Genomic DNA, 21,415 nt, shown 5'->3' on the forward strand with positions numbered 1-21,415 from the left:
GCCATGTATGGCCTGCATTAGGCTGTTGGGACTTGTAGTCTGTCATTCACAGAGGAGTGACTCGGCTGGGCGGCTAGGGCCCCACACAACCACTTTTTTTTAAATTTGACACTTAGCGGGGGGGGGATCCCCCACTAGCTGTCAGAAAGGGGGATTAGCAGGGGCTGCTGCTTTCATAACATGTTACATGTTATACCCTGAATATGGATTATGAAAGCCTTTGCCCCCCGCTCCCCATTAAGGATTGGCACCTTTGGGGAGCGGGTACCTGGATATGACAGGTAACTGCTCCCACTTCTGCTGCGATTGCCTAGGCAATAGGAAAAGGCAGTTGCCCCCCCCAGTCTTCTGGGACACGTGACAGGTCCCAGAAGACTATGGGGCCACTCACAAAGTGCAACGCTTCTCGCACATTCACAGTGGGCACCCGGATGTGAAGCCGCAAGCTGTCACAGCCGGGTGCCCGCACTGAAGATGCCAGTGCCAGGGAGAGAAGAGGGCCGGTGAAACCAGCAGTGGTGAGGACACCGCTGCACCGAGGGACAGGTAAGTGTCTGTATTTTAAAAGTCAGGAGGATTATCTGTCTTTATCGTATTTACCTTGGAGGGAGGCACTTTAGTGCTCACTGAATGTAAGTGCTATTTCCTTGTTAATAAAGCACTGATTACTTAGACTACTACACTATCAGAGTCTTTTATCCTTTATCATCCTGTCAAGTGACACACCTAGCGGTGATCAGGAGCCAAAGTGTCCAGCACATTTTCACCATTTGAAGCAAGTCTTGGAGGAGCTTGTCTGGCAGCATATGTGATTAAGATCCCACATAGTGATCTTGAAGGCGTGTAGGCCCATTGGGTCGTTGTATTAAGGTGAGGGGGCATTTCAGCCAGAGGAGGATTGTCACTCGCCATCACCTGAGTTTTATCTTTGCACCTTGCATGAAGTTTTTCTGTGTTGCAAGCACCATCACTTACTGTTGGAGAACTTTTTTTACATATACCTACCTCACACACCGTGATATAGAGTGGGAGTGAGGGGAGCATGGTTATTGTTACTATTTACCCCTTTGGTCACTATTTATCCATGTGTGATTATTAAAGAGTATTATATATGACTATTGTGAAGCGCTGCACTATCTTTCTATAAAACTGTATTATATAACTATTGGGTATCAGATTCAGTGCTGGCTGCTTGAGATGAGAATTTTTAGGTAATCCATTAAGCGCAGGAGGATTTTTATATATAATTGTTGCTGTATTGTCTCCCATTATATTGTAAAACGCTGAGCAAACTGTTGGCGCTATATAAATCCTGTATAATAATAATAATAATGAGTTGACTCTTTTAATATCAAATGCAATATTTCTGTGACCTCATTCATTCTCCTCTGACTGTCATATGAGGCTGAATGGCCCTTGACCCTCTGTCTGTACAGTGCTGATTGGCCCTGTGCCGATCACATACTCCCCCCCCCCCAGAAAAAAAAAAACTCTCTAGCAATACACACCAAACTGAGCATGTGCAGAATGTCTCTTAAGACTATGTACTATCAGCAGATGGATGCAGGACTGTGGAAGAAGAAGATGATCAAACAGCCTTTTTACCTAATGCAGAGGATTAACCCCTTAGGTTCCACAGTGAGCATAACAAGCATGCGTTATTGCATTTACAGACTGATTTTACTGTTGTGAGTTTAGTAACACTTTAATCCCCTTCATGATAAAGGTAACTTACGTCATTGACCAGACCTTGCACCATCACCTTTATCCTTGGGAAACTATAAAATGCCTGTATGGACTTTCTAGGATACACAAACAAGGAGCTCCTCTAAGACCAATTGTCAGAAGCACCTACTCTTTTTCTTAGTTCAGAACTTTAAAGCATTTATCAACAAGGTCTGTAGATTAAAGTTAGAGGCAGAAGAAACTATGGTGGTTTATAACCTAGATTGTAAGCTCTAAAGAGCAGGGCCCTCTGTTTCCTTTTGTACCAAATTGTATTGTAACTGTAATGTCTACCTTCATTTTGTAAAGCGCTGCGCAAACTGTTGACGCTATATAAATCCTGTATAATAATAATAATGTTGCATCCCTTTTAAGATCTTAACCAACTATACAGGCTATTCAGACTTCAAGGATACATCTGAAACTGGATAGGAATGTTGACAACCAAACAGATATTAAGCTAAAGTTTGATCCTTGTTGGACCTTTTCTTCAATCCCACCTCAGAAGCTCACAACGTAGTATGAAGTATCTGCACCACATTTCAACCACCATTATGTTGGATGTTTGCTCCTTACAGCACAGATGGAGAAGTAAGATTCTACTGATGTGGTCTACATTAATTCCCATCATATTATTTTCATTACGCCATTTGTATGCATTTGAAGACTCTGAGAAGAAATGAATGACAAATTGCAGCAAGCAAAGTTAAAGAATCTGAATTATAAATTTATTTCATATACTGTTTTATTTTCATACCGAAATGCTGCTATTTATTGTACTGACTTGTTTGTATTTTTTTAACATTTGTTTCTATGGGGGAAAAATAACTAGGGTAGCCTGTGTTGCCCCCAGCAAACAGATTCAAGCCTACAGTAGAAAATGACAGTTGAGGAGTATGGCCACATTATTGCCAGCTGCTCCAAGATTCCAACAGATTCCTGCACTTGGATTCACAGGTAGATGTGGATAGTTGCAGCTGCTCAGCTTATACAAAGCAAAGGCAGGCTGATGTGGTGGTTGCAGCTGTCCACAGGTATTTTGGATGTAATTGTACATGGAGCGATTGCCTGTGGTTAGGGACAAATGATTGCTTCTGAAAGCAAACCGCTTGTAGGGTGACATGATATATGGTGAATGCCTATATCCTTCTTGACACTTCCTCAATGCTGCCAACATACAAACCCACCATTGCTGCCAGTGTCTGCTTTATTAGCCAAAATAACAGGCCAAGGGCAGGATCGCACCCTGAACGCCTGACAGTGCCTGCTTTATTAGCCAACCCACTAATGAGGATCGCGTCCTGAACGCCTGACAGTGACTGCTCATCAGCACTCTGAAACGTGATCTACTGAAGGAAGTGAGTTACTGTTCAGCTCACCAAGTGAAAATAAAAATCAAGTCATCAAATGGATGGTGTCATAACATTTTCCATTACCATGGCAATTGCAGAACAGACAGAGGTTAAGATGGCAGCTTCCTTGACTGTAAAGGACAGGAGGGTTTAGATCCCCTCTAAGCTCCACCCCCCCCCCCTCGCTTTCATAAATATGTGTTATACGGTCAAGAAGTTGGGCAGCACAGTGGTTAAATGGTTAGCACTTCTGCCTAGCAGTACTAGGGTCATGGGTTTGAATCCTAAGCACGGCACCACCTGCCTGGTGTTTGCATGTTCTCCCTGTGCCTGCGTGGGTTTCCTCCCACACTCCAAAGACATACTGGTAGGTGAATTGGCTCCTGTCTAAATTGGCCCTAGTATGTGTATGTATGAATGTGAGTTAGGGACCTTAGATTGTACACCCCTTGAGGGTTAGGGACTGATGTGAATATACTATATATATATATATATATATATATATATATATATATATGTAAAGTGCTGTGTAAATTGACAGTGCTATACAAGTACCTGTAATAAATAAATAAAATGCATGGGTGTGCTCCAGCCCTAAATTGCAACAGAATTTCAGAATGCAGCATTCCACATGCAAACAGCCATATGGCCTCTTGCACAAGGGGGTAAAAAAAGGCCACTTTTTTTTACTGATCTGAACACAAGTGCATTGTTGTCTATGGAGCAATGCATACAGCTGCGCAAAGATTAATAATACAACAATTACTACAGAGCCGTAAAATACATTTTGAAAAAATGATGTTTAAGTGTAGTAATTTACATGCATTCACATGTATATTTCAACACTGGCAACTAGAAGGCCTCATTCACATGTCCATAAACATTTTACTGATGTTAATAAGCATTTGTTTTCTAGGAGAAACGTTCCTACATAATGATCAGTAAAATGCTCAATTATAGATGCGTTTTAATGCCTAAAGATACATATACTGTACATACATTATTTTCTTTTAGGCCTCATACAAAAAAAAACCACATATACAAGCATTTTTTCATTACAGATCTAAACACAGCTGCATCAAATGGAGACATTCACACAAATGCGTAAACATGAACTGCATGCCCAAAAATCTTCATCTGAGAACATGAGCTTTACGAGTGTACATGTATGAATGCATGTATGTGTGTAAGTGAGTAAATTAAGTCAAAACAAAGGTGGAGAAATATATCAACATAAAAAATAAAAGAAAATTATGTATGCATATGCAGCTTTACACATTTAAGCACATCTGTCTGCAAGTATTTTATTGATCATTATGCAGGAACTTTTCTCCTAGAAAACAAATGCGTAATAATATCAACAACATTTTTATGAAAAGCCTTTTTTATGTTAATTTATTTTTCCCCTTTGACTTAGTTCGAAAATTGATTTCTGAAAGCTGCTACATTTTATTTTTCTAAAGGAAATCCAAAAGGCTACAAAACTAAAAAGCCAGCGGCTAGAAATCCTGTTAAAGCTTCTTGCATAGAGGTGAATAGGATACGTTTTGACACAGAGAGTGTCTCCCAATGTGTGACAGTTTGAAATTGAATATGCCAAAAAGTAAAATGGCGCTGAAATTTTACAGTGTGGTTGTAAACCCTTACATATACCAGTGAAGTGACTGGCCTTAGATGACACACAGAGATGAAACAAATCCGCCTACATAAGTTGTGCTTGTCTATCTGCAATCTTCTCTGCAGCCATTCAAAGTACTAAACTTACAAGCTTGCCTAACAGTTCAGAAAAAAGGGGGTGGAGAATTGAAATTACACTTCAGAGCTGAGTGAGGAGAGCTCTGAGAGCTGATTGGAGGGAAGATACACACCCCCTCACACAGCTCACAGGAACAGAGCTGAGGCTGTCAATCTGCTGGAGGTCCCTCCCCTGTCACCTTTTTTTATTGGTGTCAGGAAATCTTGTCAGAAGTGATTCATGCTGAAAGCAGAGGAATGAAGCAGCAGACAGAAATGACACATGAGACAAGTACACAGACAAGTACACAGTCCAGGGGTGGACTGACAACTCATGGGGGCCCTCGGGCAATAGGGGATCATGGGGCCCCTGTGACCTTGCCCAAACTCAAAAAAGCCTATGAAAAAGGTACCAGAGGCATCTCATGGGGCCCCCTACTGACCCCGGGCCCTCAGGCAGTGCCGAGTTTCCAAATGGTCAGTCCGCCCCTGGTACACACTATACAGGGATATGCTTTGTTGACGTCTGAGGTTTACAATCACTTTAATTTACACACTTATGCACATATCTGCATAGGCATTTGTACCTGTATACATGTCTTTATATGTGTAAGCACCTAAATTGCACCTTCTCAAATGCAGATTTTGTGTTATGGATCTGTGCGTGTTTATGCACCTGTAGTATTATTATTACCTGTAACAATTCCTCCATTGAAAACAATGCAGCTGTGTTCAGATTCGTAATGTATACATACATTTATTTATGGCCGGGTGAATTAGGTTGAAGAGGATGAAGAATTTTTACACGTTTACACGCATTTAGGTGCATGTATGCCAGGTCTTTATAGTATTTTGGTCAGGAACTTTCTGTCAGCCTGGGTTCACACTGATGAGGTGCGGAATTTGTAGCGTTTTCTGTGTGAATTCCGCACCGCATCAGAATCGCACCCCGTTCATGTGAACCGCTGTGGGTGTGTATGTTATCCCCCATCCTCTGGAACTCCCTACCCCAATCCATCAGACTGTCACCTACCCTCCTCACCTTCAGGCGCACCCTGAAAACCCTCCTCTTCAGGGAAGCCTACCCCAACCTCACCTAACACCCGACCTCACCTAACAACTAACCTCCTCCACTCCTCCCACCACTCCATCCCCCACAGCCATTTCCTCCTGTACCACCTTCCCCTCCCTCCTAGATTGTAAGCTCGAAAGAGCAGGGCCCTCGAACCCCTCGTGTATCGTATTGTTACTGTCTAGTCTCATGTTCTGTCCCCCTCGCTACTGTACAGCGCTGAGCAAACCCTTTGGCGCTATATAAATACTGTATAATAATAATGTTAACAACACCCCGTAATCGGTCTGCAAGACACGGTGCAATGTGCATAATCGGATCGCATGGGTTTGAATACCCACACAATCTGACCAAAAAAAGGGTCCTGCGCCTTTTTGGTGCGCATGCAGTGCAATTTGAGCCACGCAAAATGTATGGCTCCAATCGCATCGCACATAATTCTGTGATTTGCACAGGAATGCATTGCGGTTCCTGTGTAAATCACATGCGATATGCCATACCGCATATGTGTGAACCCAGGCTCAAAATCCTGAGTGTAACCCTCAGAAAATGATTACCTCCAGGTACAAGAGGCATTTTACAAATGATCAAGCAGCCAGGAAGTCTGCACTGCATCTGAACAATACAGTATACAGTCCATACAGTGCATCCCATTCCCCCTAATTGAGAGGTCCCCTGGCATGGATCTGTATGGTACACCCCACTGCAACATCATCCTAGCCTCTCTCTTCCTTCGCCAACATCACTCCCTCTCTACACCCTCTTCATTCCATTCCCGGATGCATGGCTCTCTAAAGCTCGCCCTAAATAAACATGGCCGCTTCCATGGAACTATGGACGTTCCCTTACCTACAATGGCTGTAGCCACGCCCCATCAGCACAGCCCCTCTAAGCCTCCCATGTGCCTGCTCTTGTTACCCCGCCCACCTGTTGGTGGCCGTGCTTGTAGCCCCGCCCCGGGTTTTGCTGCCCCCTGCTGGTCGGTCCGGGTTGTTCCTCGAGGCCTGCTCGTTGCAAATATCTCATTGAAGTCGTCTCCGTGTCCAGATACCGGCTGGTACTTTGTGGCAGCCCTGGCGACCCCGGCTTGGCAGCGGCAGCGCCTGTCCGCATGGCGGCGACGCTCGGTAAGTGAGAGAAGGCAGGGAGGTGAGTGTGAGGGCGGAGGGCAGCGGCGGCTCTCCGGAGTCTTTGTGTGGTGAAGTGGCCCGGACTCCGCTCCCCGTTCATTCATCTTCTAGGAGCCGGGACTGTGTGTCTCCTTCTCCCTGTTCTCCACAGCCTGGGTCCCCTCCCCCACTCACCACCATTGTGCCCCCCTGTGGGGGCAGTCCTGGGGCTCCAGCCTTGCTGCCCATTGTGGACGATGCTGGCCCAGGTGTGCGGACATGGCCAGTGACTGAGGTCCCCCAAAGTCCATCCTGGTGATCCTGGCTCTGTACCTGGTCCTTGTCCTCTCCTGCATCCCTGGGATTGCTGTTCTTGCTGCATCCTCATCTCTGTGTGATCCCTCCCCAGGGTGATGGATGGGAATCATATACAGAACATCAGGGAGTACAGGTGCCCCCACCGTGTACTCCCATCTGGGAAATGATCCGCTGCTGAATCCCACCTCAGCAAAGTCACCTTCGTCTCCCTCCTGTTTTCAGGCAGATCTGGTAAAGTGGGACTAAAGTTGCTCTGTAACAGGTAGGTTCTGCTGTAGAAGAGATCTGCATTCTCTCTTCTGCAATGAAATGCCCCTACCTGCCTGCTCGCTGTCTTCTCAGTAACCAGAGCTCCTGCACAGGAGTGACGTCATCCCGCTCCAGCCAATGAAGACGGACCAAGATGGGCATAAGAGAAGATGTTGGCACCAGTGAGGGAAAGGTAAGTATAGACCCCTGTAAGGCCCCATTCACACTATGCTATTTTGAATCATGGGCAGAATCTCCAAGATTCTTTCCACAATTACAAAACGCTCTGCTAAGATGACAAGTCCAAGAACTGCGTTTTCAGGTGCCATTCATTTTAATAGCACCTGAAAGACGCGGTGCAGTTCTGCCGTCATTGTCACATAACCAAGCCGCCCAAAAGTAGGTCCAGAACTTATTTAGGGCAACACGCGTTGCGTGATAGGGGTTTGCCACGATTGCAGTGGGATTTATCACGTGACAATCACAGCAGAAACGCACTGAGTTTTCTGATGCCATTAAAACGAATGGCACCTGAACACGCGGTTCTGCGATTCGTCAGTGGTTTGAAATCGTGGCGATTCTGCCCACGATTTAAAATGCCATAGTGTGAAAGGGGCCTAAAAGAGTTCTATCCAAAGCTTTTTTGGCCATACCTCTCTTGTGGGTCACAGGAGTGCACAGATTTTGCTCTCTTGTGACCCAGAGCTATAGCCCGCTGTCCGCTGATGTCACAAAGCAGCTCCAGGCTCTGGAAGGGTAATGTCCATATAATCAGAACTCGCCCAGCTGCCTGGTTGACATCTGGCTCCGGCTCCCATCGTGCATCTGAGACACAAGGCCAGCTGCCCCCAGCCCAGCACTCCAGTGAGCGTTGGAAGAGTGACTGACAGTCATCACTCTGTGCTCAGAGCTGACAGAGAAGTGAACATCAGTGGTCCTGTGATCACTCAGTTCTCAGTCTAGCAGAGAACAGCTGCAGCATTAGACAGATGCTGCAGCACGGAGCTAAAAATGTATGTTTGTTTTGTTTTTCTTTGTAATAATGTTTATTCGTTTTTTTTCCATAAGAAAGAGTTACAAACCAGTACAGAAAAATATACATCCATCCCCCCCCCCCCCCCATATGAGTGGCAGCCCTTTCGGGCTGGAAAAGGCAATGCGCAAAATACAATGTTTCAAAATAATTATCTGTTGATGGTGACCAAAGGGGTCCCTTAGGAACCTGTAGATGGAAGATCTGCAACAACAAGATAACAGAAAGAACAAAATCTAATGTAAAACTGTTTGTCAGGTGTGGTGTCTCAGACCACCCTGACCTGTATAAAGTGGGCAATCGCCCTCAAATGTTCAACAGGCCAGAAGGGGATTACCCCTCATGGCCCTTGGTTAACTGTGTCCAAAACCAGAGAAGGGACTTGAAAAAAGGAAAAAAAATAAAGAGAGAAAAAAAGGGGAAGAAATGAAATAGAGAAGAGTGAGAATAGAGATAGGGGAAGAAAAGGAAGAAGTAAAGGATGCTTGGTGGAGAAGGATCCGGCTGGCAGTCGAGTGCGGGAAGTAAGACGATCAATGTTTATCAACATCCCATATCGATCACCATCCATCCTAGGATGATGCTGAAAGGTTTTGTTTTCTTTTTAAAATCCCAAACTTCTTTAAATCTATGGGCAGGCGGATGTAATCAGATATGTGTTCATGTTCACATCTGACTACCTCTGATCTGTAACACTTAGGTCCACAAAACCTTAAAAGGACATTGGGGAAGGGGGGATCTAGACTGACTTGGAGGCGGTCAGAGGTAAACAGACTCACATCTGTTTACATCCTGCTGGCCATAGACTAAAGTTGAGCTTCTGCTCAGATCTGCCTGAAAAGCTGCAGACACAGAGGTCACACAGGGACATCCATTCAGCACTGATTCATCAGCCAAGCTGTTCACAGAAGATCGGATCACTCCTGTGAATGGACCCTGAGAAAGGATTTATCTCCGTAGGTTATCAACTTAATTATAAAGTTAACTTTATTGAACTTTAGGGCCTCATTCCCATAGGGGCGTACTAAAGCATATGCCTGTGGGGGGGCTGTGTTTACCTGAATGGGGATGCACAGGTGTTGTGTGCATCCCTGTGCAGGCAATCCCATTAATGTCAGGATGCAGGGGCTACACTGACACTTCTCCCAATCTGACATTCGTGCGGATGGAACTGATGAGACTGGGAGCCGTGTCTATGTTCATGCAGCTGCTGCATGCCAATTGACATCAGTGAGACTGCCTGCACGGGGATGTTTACCTGTGCAGGTAAACAAGACCTTCCACAGGCGTATGCTTTAGTACAACCCCTGTGAACCAGGCCTAACAGAAAAGGTAATCGGCTGAATGATCAGGCAGGGAGTAACTGTAATTTGCACTTTCTCTTCAGTGCACTTGATTGATAGCAGCAAGAGCCAATGGCTCTTGCTGTTGTTTGAGTCCCTGTGTGAAGAGGAAGCGAGGGGAGAAAAGATGCAGCCGTGTACAGCTCTGACCTTCCTTTACACAGGAAGATGGAGCATAGAGAACTTAAAAAACATTTTTTACCTTAATGCAAACAATGCTGTAAGGTAAAAAAAACATTTTTAGGTTTAGTATCCCTTTAAGTTTTGTTAAAGTGTTACTAAACCCAGGACCCTGTATTCACTATATCAGGTCTCCTACAGTACACAGAACATAGAAGTGCAATTATTTTTGTAAATATAAACTGCTAAATACCTCCTCAGCAGTATATATCAGTCTTGTGACTTCTATCAGCATTTGGCTGAGCACTAGTTAAAGCTTGTAGGAGGAGTTTTCATGCTCCTCTGACTGTTCTATGAGGCTGCATGACCTCTGACCGTCTTCTGGACAGTGCTGATTAGTCCTTTGCTGATCACATGCACTCTCCCTAAAAAAGAAAAAAAAAAACTCTTTAGCAAGAAACTAAAACTAAACTGAGCATGTGCAGAGTGACTCCAAGAACTCTGTACTATCAGCAGATGGATTGGGGACAGTAGAAGGGGCGGATCAGAGAAGACAGGATCAAACAGTTTTTTTGTACAAAATGTGGATGATTAACCCCTTAGATTCTAATGTGAGTATAACAAGCATGCTTTACTGCATATACAGACTGATTTTACTGTTGTGGGTTTAGTAACACTTTAAAGTGTCCTTCTCTCAATACAAAAGAATAAAACAGACCATAAATATGGTACTTGTAAAGAAAAAAATAAATATATGTCCTACTTAATATTGTTCTGATTGCCAGCTTACGGGCCTCTTGCAGTGCTCACTGGTTCCTGTCATCAACCTTCATGTCACCACTATTTTATTTTTTGTTTTCAGTTTTAATCTGTTTGTTTGGAACCAGCCAGATCAATTCCTGGCTCCACTGAAACTACCAGTGTGTTTTTGGGCTGTGACCCTAGGGGGATTGAAAACAGATGGCAGGAAAAAGTGCAACATTAAAACCACTGTGCTGACCTCGGAAATAACTTCATGTCAGACAGTTGTATTTCCCACTATAGATGCTCCAATCCTGTTTGGGTCTGATAAACTGTTTGTGTGAAGAAGGGGGCTTTTATTTAGTAGGTAATGAATGTTGCTTTTTATAGTAGCTTGGGAATATAGGGAGCAGGCTTTAAAATATTTTGTGTTGATGCATCATATTTAATAAACGACTAGAAGTACAGCATGAGTTTAAATTGCATTGTTGAGGTTTATCTGAATCATCACCCCTGCGACCTTCATATGTATATTTGTTGTGCTGCAATGTTTTTATGTGATGTACGATCAGCCGATCTAGTTTCTTTGTTGTTTAAAGGCACATCCAAAATGTTAAGATCTAAAACTAACACAGAAAAAAATATGAATGCATAAACTGATACTGAATAATAGTTCCAGCATCTGCGATGAAGCTTTTCATTTTAGGGCATTTAGGTGACGTATGTGAATCTATCCAGCTGTGCTTATTTTATGTAAAGATTTGTAAAGGAAAGTAATGTATTAGGGGCATATTTATAAAGCAACTAATGTGACATTCACAGCAGGTGAATCTTCCAGATGCATGTGCTTTGAATTACAGTGCTTGTTTTACCACCAGCAAATCTTTGGTGAAAGTCACATTCTATCTATCCATTCAGTCGTATCCGACCCTTGGCGATTGCATGGACCATCACTCATAAGCGACTTTTTCCATGAATTCTCTTAGCAATTATTTTTACAGGGTAAGTTGGCAGGTCTTTCTCCAACCCCTAACATGCAGGAAATCCTGCACGGCCAGGGATGAAACTAGGACAATTTAGACAGGAGCCAATTAACCTACCAGCATGTCTTTGGAGTGTGGGAGGAAACCGGAGCAACCAGAGGAAACCAACGCAAGCACAGGGAGAACATGCAAACTCCATACAGGAGGCACCATGGTCGGGAATCGAACCCATGACCCATTTACTGCAAGGCAGACGTGCTAACCACTAAGCCACTGTGCAGCCCGAAAGTCACTTTCATTGCTTTATAAATATGCCCTAACTTTGCTGCGCTTTTTTTCATCTTATTAGGGGCAGTGTATTAGGTATATTATTTATGCTGTCGTAGCATGGTGAGTTACATTTTGAGCTAGGCAGAAACAGAGCCAGGAGTTAAAGCTAGAGGGGAACTCAAACTATATTTTTTATTTCACTTTAAATATCACTTTTTGGTTTTTACTGAGCCACCATTGGGGTATGGACAGAGTTCCTGTGGATGACAGTCTGATAGTTCAGAATGATGAAAGATGTATAATTTCTTTGCCTTCCCTCTTCATGGGTTTCTGTTCTAAAAGTTGATGTTTGAGAGGTTAATGGTGATAAATGTTTAAGCATATTTTGGAAATAATGGTGTAGTGCTGGCTATGCCATTATTACCATAATCCAGCGCTGCAAAATTACTCTTTACTGTAAAAATATAAGCATCATATGTGAAAAATTAAATCTAAAATAACATAATATACCATAACTTGTTGTATCACAACAGAAAATGAAAAAAATAAACACTGTGAATTAAAGTGTTACTAAACCCATGTTGCTGCATTCACTATATCTGGTCTCCCACAGTACACACAACATGGAAATACAATTATTTTAGTAAATATAAACTGCTAATTACCTTTTCTCATCAGCTGTTAGAGCAGTCTTGTGACTTAAGCAGAGCACTGGTTAAAGCTTGTAGGAGGAGCTTTTTTCTGCTCTAGGAGGATGTGAAACCCTTGACCCTCTGTCTGAACAGTGCTGATTGGCCCTGTGCTGATCACATGAACCCTTCCAAGAAAAAAAAAAAACATCTCTAGCAATACACACCAAACTGAGGATGTGCATGTGACTACGGATTAAGTTTGTATCAGGTGGACATTTCAACAAGAGGAGGGACAGAGAAGAAAGGATCAAACAGCCTTTTTACACAATGCAGAGGATTAACCCCTTAGGTTCCACAGTGAGTATATTAAGCATGTCTTATACAGACTGATTTTACTGTTGTGGGTTTAGTAACACTTTAAGTGAACAATAAATATACAAAAATATTGCACGATAATAGAAAGTCCTTCTGCTGTGATCATCCATGCTAATACCAAATGAAAAAATGGAACTGCAAGTTATCACCAGTCCACATTTAAGATCTATCCATATTCGTGTACTCCAAATAAAGTAATCACACCCGGTGTACCAAACATAACCCATGCTCCACCTTATAAGTGAATTGGCTGCTCACCTCAGGGATGGGACCTATAGCTATATACAGGTGAAACTCAAAAAATTAGAATATTGTGCAAAATTTCATTTATTTCAGTAATGTAACTTAAAAGGTGAAACTAATATATGAGATAGACTCATTACATGCAAAGCAAGATAGTTCATGCTGTGACTTGTCATAATTGTGATGATTATGGCTTACAGCTCATCTTACTACATTTCGATATTAAATATAGGATAATGTATGCGATAAAGTACAACAAATAAAATTTAAGATTAGAATTAAAATTATTTAAAATATAATACAGCTGAATACTTAATATGTATAAATGGATGAGTAGGTTAAATGGGCATTAAATTAGTAGGGTTGACATACCGCCATATACCAATAGGAAGTGCCAGGTAAATATTTATCTGAGGGGGCCATAGTACAGAGTTCAAAAATCCATTTTAATACACTCTCACTTAGTACTTGCACTTTATTACTACCCCTCCAGCGTCTTTTATAACTCTCTATTCAGAATGTTAAACAGGTCGGGTCTTTATTATCAACATGAGTAAAGTGCTTGGAAACAACACTATGCTGGGTATAACCATTAATGATGTTTGTAATATGTTCTTTGATTCTCTTTCACAATGGCCTTTATGTTTTACCCACATATTGTTTTAACTAAGGACATTGGAGAACATATATCGCCCACTCTGTTCTACATGAGGTGAAACTGTTTACCTGTTAACGGTTGATAAATATTATTTTCTCTTGACATTCCCTCCTGTTTTCTTACATGCAAAACATTTTTTACAAGGGAAAAATCCTTTCCCTTCAAAAGATGATTTTTTTCCTCTCCGGTGGATCCAGTACATTGTTCACAACTCTATCCCATAATGTTGGTGCCCTACGATAGGGGAATTTGGGTCTTTCTGGTAAGATTGGATTTAGATGCTTGTCTGATTTCAAGATACCCCAATGTTTTTTAAAAATGTTCTCAATTTTCTTATACTGGATATTATAATCCAGTACGATGGGCATATTGGATAAATCATCATCATGTCTGCTTCTGTCCACTTCTAGTGTTTCTCTTTGTTTTCCTGCTACTTCCTTAATCATTTGCTGTATAAATTCTTTATCATATTCTTTATCAGCAAACCTGTTCCCGATGAGCCCTGCTTGTTTATTGTAATCTTTTTCCTCAGTGCAATTTCTCTGTAGTCTTGTTAGTTAACCCCTTGGAATATTAATGGGCTAGTGGGCATGGTGACAACTATCAACTGGTATGTAGCCGTTTTTGGCCACCCACTGCTTTAAGATGGGTTTTGGTTTCTAGTATGTTGTCTTCTCTCCATATTACTAGATCCAGGAAGTCTGTTTGCTTGTCATCACATTGCCACGAGAGGCATATATCTCTATCATTATTGTTGAGGTTTTCTAGATACTTCTTGTCTCCTTCTCCTTTCCATACCATTATGATATATCTACCCACATGGAAGAAAAATATATTTGAAATATTCTTCCCAAATGTATTGACATATATTTGAAATTCTATAATTTTGGTCATATTCAATATATTTCAAAATATAGTTTATATATATATATATATATATATATATATACAGTTGTGACCAAAATTATTCAACCCCCAATGCTGTAAAGGGGTTTAGGGACTATAGTGTACATTTGGAATTGTATTCAGAATCAAATCCTACAAGGACGTTGTAACTACCCAAATGCAACTAAAATGACATCAATTGTTTATGTAATACAGTAGTAAATGGTTCTTATGTGGTTTCTTCATTGCCACAATTATTCAACCCCTTAAAGACTACCACTCTGAAGAACAGAGGTTCATACAGGTGCTTTCCATCAGGTATTGAAAACACCTGTGGATGTCACCGAGCAGCAATCAAGCATAATAAGCACCAATTAGGCAGCTTTAAAATGACTGTGATACTCAGCTCCTTCTAGACATTTACTGGTGTGGTTACAAACATGGTGAAGGCAAGAGAATGGTCCAGGAAGACAAGAGAAGAGGTGATTTCTCTTCACAGGAAGGGCAATGGCTATAAGAAGATTGCAAAGATGTTAAACATACCAAGAGACACCTTAGGAAGCATCATTCGCAAATTCAAGGCAAAGGGCACTGTTGAAACGCTACCTGGTCGTGGCAGAAAGAAGATGCTGACTTCGACTGCTGTGCGCTACCTGAAGCGTAGAGTGGAGAGAAGTCCCCGTGTGACTGCTGAGGAACTGAGAAAAGATTTGTCAGATGTGGGTACAGAAGTTTCAGCCCAGACAATAAGACGCACACTGCGTAATGAAGGCCTCCGTGCCAGAACTCCCAGGCGTACCCCCTTGCTGTCTCCAAAGAATAAGAAGAGTCGACTGCAGTATGCCAAAAGCCATGTGGACAAACCACAAAAGTTGTGGGATAGTGTTCTGTGGACTGATGAAACAAAATTAGAACTGTTTGGGCCCATGGATCAACGCTATGTTTGGAGGAGGAAGAACAAGGCCTATGATGAAAAGAACACCTTGCCTACTGTGAAGCATGGTGGAGGGTCAATCATGCTTTGGGGCTGTTTTGCTTCTGCAGGTACAGGGAAGCTTCAGCGTGTGCAAGGTACCATGAATTCTCTTCAGTACCAGGAGATATTGGATGGAAACGTGATGCAGTCCGTCACACACCTGAGGCTTGGGAGACGTTGGACCTTTCAACAGGACAATGATCCCAAGCATACCTCCAAGTCCACTAGAGCATGGTTGCAGAGGAAAGGCTGGAACATTTTGGAGTGGCCATCGCAGTCACCAGACTTAAATCCGATTGAGAACCTCTGGTGGGACTTAAAGAAAGCAGTTGCAGTGCGCAAGCCTAAGAATGTGACTGAACTGGAGGCCTTTGCCCATGAAGAATGGGCGAAGATACCCGTAGATCGCTGCAAGACACTTGTGTCAAGCTATGCTTCACGTTTAAAAGCTGTTATAACTGTAAAAGGATGCTGTACTAAGTACTAAGATTGAATGTCACTTGGGGGTTGAATAAAACTGATAATGCTGTGAGCACAGAAAAGACATTTGTGGTTATTTCATTATAACTGTTATGTTATATTTGTCTGACCTACAAGTGCCTCTTTAATGTAAATGTAAGCAAGATGACTGAATGATCAAAAGCAATGTCAAACTGGCCAAAACACTCAATTTCAGTGGGGGTTGAATAATTTTGGTCACAACTGTATATATATATATATATATATATTGCATGTTGAAATGCATTTTTTTATTCCAAAATATATAAAGAATATTATTAAAAATACATTTCAAATATACTGTATGTCTTTAAAACTACAAATCCACATTTTTGGAATCCATTTACAAATATATGTAAAAATGTATGTTAAAATCGCTTTTTTTATATGTTCAAAAAAATCTGAAGAATATATAAAAAAATATATATTTTTAAAAATATATATTTTTAAAATATATTCTTAAGATTTTTTTAACATATAAAAAAGTAATTTTAACATATATTTTTACATATTTGTAAATGCATTCCAAAAATGTAGATTTGTATTTTTAAAGACATACAGTATATTTGAAATGTATTTCATAAAGTATATTTTGTAATAAAAATGCAGTTCAACATGCAGTGTATGTATGTGTGTATATGTATGTGTGTGTGTGTGTGTGTGTGTGTGTGTGTGTGTGTGTGTGTGTGTGTGTGTGTGTGTATATATATTTTTGATATATTGAATATGGCCAAAATTGTAGCATTTCAAATGTATGTCAATATATTTGGGAAGAATATTTTTTAAATATATTTCAAATATATTTTTCTTCCATATGGGTAGGTACCTCTTGTATAATAGTAGCTGATATGGTCTATTCTGGTAGATTGTTTGTTGCTTCCACTGGGCCATAAACAAATTTGCAACACTCGGCGCAAATTTTGCACCCATTGCAGTTCCCTGTATTTGCTTGTAATACTTATGGTTGAACAAAAAATAATTGTGTTGTAGAGCGTAGTCTAAGCATTTTAGGAGGAAACTTCTTTGAGCACATTTTAGTTCACTGTGCTCAGTGCCCATTTAGTTGATTCTAGGGCTTCATAGTGGCCAATGATAGTATATAGTGAGGCTACATCCGCCTTGGCTAATACCTCCTTTTCTGTTCCTATGTTTATTTGTTGTAGCATTTTATGAGATGTTTTGAGTCTCGTAAATATGACTCAGTTTTCTGCACCGCCAGTTGTAAAAAAACATGTAAACATGTCTATGTATTGGCCAATCCTTGCACTAACTGATTCAATGCTTTTCACAATTGGTCTCCCCGGGGGGAAGTTAGTTCTATGTTTGTGTATTTTGGGAACCATGTAAATAATTGGTACCCTGCATGTTTCCGGTGTTAGGTACTTGGCTTCTCCTTCATCCAAAATTCTCTTATCTTGTCCTTTTTGCTACTACTTTCGTAAGATCTTTTTTATATTGTATTGTTGGATTACTTAATAATTTTAGATAAGTATCTACATCTTGTATTTGTCTCATCATTTCTCTATTATATGCTTCCTTTGGAGAGTACCACTACTGCTCCTCCCTTATCAGCAGGTGTACTTGCAATATCCCTCTTGGATTCCAATTTCTTTATACCTCTTTGTATATCCATGGGGTCACATGCTCTTTTGACTTGCAACTTGAGATCTTGGGTGACCATTCTCTTAAAGGCTTCAATATGGCCATTATCATTAATATTTGGATTGAGTAAAGACTTGTTTCTTAGAGTGCTATGTATTATGTTATGATCTCCTGATGATCTTTTCATCATATTTTCCCCAGGTTTCATTAGCATATATCTCTTGTTATTTAAATTTCTAGTATATGTATGTTTGTCTACATAAGTTTTGAAATTTAAGATTTTTCCTGGGGGAAACGTTAGTCCTTTGTCCAATGCTTGAATCTCTTCCCTGGTCAAATCAATTCCACTTGGATTAAAATACCTTCACCTACTGATATTTTTCTTTTGTTTCTTGTACTGGCTTGCTATCATCTCCTCCTCGATGTGGACTTCCTCTAGTTGTTTCTTCTGTGTTCCTGCTTATTTCTCTCTCAGGGTTCCTGGGGGATCTGTATCCCCTTCCTCCTTCTCCTTCTTTTATTATTTTTTTTTTTTTAGGTCTTGGAGTTCTTTTAGAATAGTAATCTTCCCTTAGAGGTTCATATTGATTTCTAAGTGGTAGCGGACCTCTCCTTTCATACCCTTGGTATGGTATTGGTATGGACAACGTTGATAGTAATTCTTCCTTCCACTCCAATATTATTCCAATTTTGTTTGCCTAAAGGCTTCCTTTATTGATAGTTGTCACCTCAGGGCCTTCCTCTCTTAGCTGGTGTTCTATATGGTAATGGTTCCCTTCTTTCTTCTGCCCTTGGGGCCATTGGGTGATAATTTTTTCACTTGGTATTAGCACAGATGGTCACAGCAGAAGGACTTTCTACTATCACGCAATATTTTTCTATGTATATTGTTCACTTAAACTGTTACTAAACCCACAACAGTAAAATCAGTCTGTATGTTCAGTAGAGCATGCTTGTAAAGGGGTTAATCCTCTGCATTGTGTAAAAAAACAGTTAGATCCTGACCTCTCTGACCCTCCCCTTCTTCCAATGCCCCCCTCTTATCTCCTGATAAGACATATCGTGTGGAGACACTCTGCACATGCTCAGTTTGGTGTGTATTGCTAGAGGTTTTTGGGGTTTTTTTTCTTGGGAGAGCACATGTGATCAGCACAGGGCCAATCAGCACTGTCCAGACAGAGGGTCAGTGGTCCTGCATCCTCACAGGGCAGAATGAAAACTCCTCCAAGTTTTAACATGTGCTCGGCTGTACACTGATAGAAGTCACAAGACTGCTCTAACTGCTGATGAGAAAAGGTATTTAGCAGTTTATATTTACTAAAATAATTGCACTTCCATGTTCTGTGTGCTGTGGGAGACCACATATAGTGAATGCAGGGTCCTGGTTTTAGTAATACTTTGATTCATTTTGTTTATTTTTTGTGCCTAGGGATGGAGATGAGGACTAAGCTGCCGACTTTTGGCAACAATTGCATTTTGGAAACAGCTCTGTGTAGTCTGTGTATATTCTTAGAAAGGAGGAATGCTTTTGAAGCAGCTGGTGGATCAGATATGAACGTACCATTATGTTTATATGTTTTGATAAATAGAAAGGCATGGCTCAGCAGAAACTGTAATGTTATGAATTGTGACTCAATGTTCAATGGGTAACGTTATATGTTATTTAGTAGTGGTGCACCGAAATGAAAATTCTTTGACAGAAACCGAAACTTCAGGATACATTTGGCCAAAAACCGAAATCGACAGTTAAAAAAAAAAAATATATATATATATAAAATTATATTATATTTGACTGTTTAATATCATGAATTTAAATAAATATGAATTTATTTTCAGCACCTTTTGCCGGCCCAGTAGACTGCTTTCACTCTGAGCAGTTTTTGCAGCGTTTTTACATTTAAAAAACAAAAAACAAACAAAAGGCACAAGAAAAATGCATCCCTTTATATTCAGTGTATGTCTTCACACTGGTACATTGCGGTGTTAAAAATCTTGCTTGCCGCATTGTTGGTGCATATTTGGTGAGTTAATAAAAAAACTCACCTCCCCATTGAGGCCTGGTTCAAACTGATGCGGTTTTCTTAACCGCTTCCTGCTTCCATATAAGGAAATTATGGTCTGGTGGCGTTTTTTTCGTTCTGGGAGGATGTCATATAACGTCCTCCCACTCTAACTGCGCATGCGCTGCGGTCAGTGGTGCGCTGTGTCCCTGGGACAGGGCGGATCACTGATCAGAGCAAAGAGCCGATGACGTCGGCTCTATCATGTGATCAGCTGTGTCCAATTACAGCTGATCGCATGTAAACAAGGAAATGCTGGTTATCGGCAATCCTCTCCTCATGCTGACAGTGCTTGAGGAGAGGAGAGCCGGTAAGCTGCATTCCTCAGAGGGGACATGTACACTGATGATCAGGGCACTGATGATCAGTGCCACCTATCGGTGCCCATCAATGCTACCTGTCAGTACCCATCAATGCCACATATCATTGCTCGTCAGTGCCACATAACAGTGCCTGTCAGTGCCGCCTAACAGTTCCAATCAGTGCTGCCTTTCAGTGCCCATCAGTGATGCCTGTCAATTCCCATCAGGGCCACCTACTAGTGCCTCCTCATCAGTGCCCATCAGTGCAGCCTCTCAGTTCCCATCACTGCAGCCTCATTATTGTACATCAGTGAAGGAGAAAAATTACTTATTTATAAAATTTTATAACAAACTTAAAACTTTTTTTTTTTAATTTTCAGTATTTTTTAGTTTGTTTAGCAAAAAATAAAAACATAGTGGTGATTAAATACCACCAAAAGAAAGCTCTATCTGTCTCAAAAAAGTTATAAAAACTTTGTTTGGGTGCAGTGTTGCGTGACCGTGCAATTGTCATTCAAAGTTCCACAGCGCTGAAAGCTGAAAATTGGCCTGGGTAGGAAGGGGGTAAAAGTGCCCAATAGGCAAGTGGTTAAGGGCTTTTTGCAGAAATGCACTACATTCCATTTAGCATGGTTTCCTATGGGACATGTTCACATCTATGATTTTTTGAGCTGCTGCGTATTTTGGAAAGGGTCAGGGACTTTTTTAAACACAAAATGTTGCGTTTTTGGTTCAATAGACTTCAATGGAAATGCTGCAGAAAACACGTATCTAAATCTGCTAGTACACATAGCACTCCCCTCCACCTAGACTGACAATGATTCTGTCCAAAGGTGTTTATATTGATCCTTCATCCAGAGTGAAGGAACTCTAATACAGGAGGTGTGTTACTGAACAGATCACTAGATGAAAACGGGGAAAAAGCCTAAAAAAAAGAAAACTAAGGCAGCAATTTTGTTTAATAACGCATATAAGTCATTCTTCCTTTCAACCTCAGTCTTTGTCTTCGCTGACCTTTTTGCTTTCAAGTGCACATATCAGTAAACTCTACTGATCTGCATTAATGTTCTTGGTCAGTGTATTATTAAAGTGCTATTATAAAAGTACAACTTTAGTCAAAACTTCTCATTTTAGA

General features: G+C 41.1%; 1 protein-coding gene across 8 annotated transcripts in view; it reads left to right on the forward strand.

The window, feature by feature from the left end:
• Window positions 1–6,854: 6,854 nt before the first annotated feature.
• Window positions 6,855–21,415, forward strand: part of PBRM1 (polybromo 1) — a 149,182-nt gene continuing 134,621 nt past the window's right edge. For 7 of the 8 annotated variants that reach the window (XM_089681917.1, XM_089681918.1, XM_089681920.1 and 4 more), the window contains exon 1: window positions 6,880–7,010. The gene's annotated coding sequence lies outside the window, so the exon portion shown is untranslated. Of the gene's footprint in view, window positions 7,011–21,415 lie in introns of all 8 variants that reach the window. The other variant, XM_089681922.1, reaches the window with a different exon arrangement.

Source organism: Staurois parvus, unplaced genomic scaffold (genome assembly GCF_062004578.1).
Source record: "Staurois parvus isolate SC_StPar_1 unplaced genomic scaffold, SC_StPar_1.0 ptg000282l, whole genome shotgun sequence".
NCBI lineage: Eukaryota > Metazoa > Chordata > Amphibia > Anura > Ranidae > Staurois > Staurois parvus.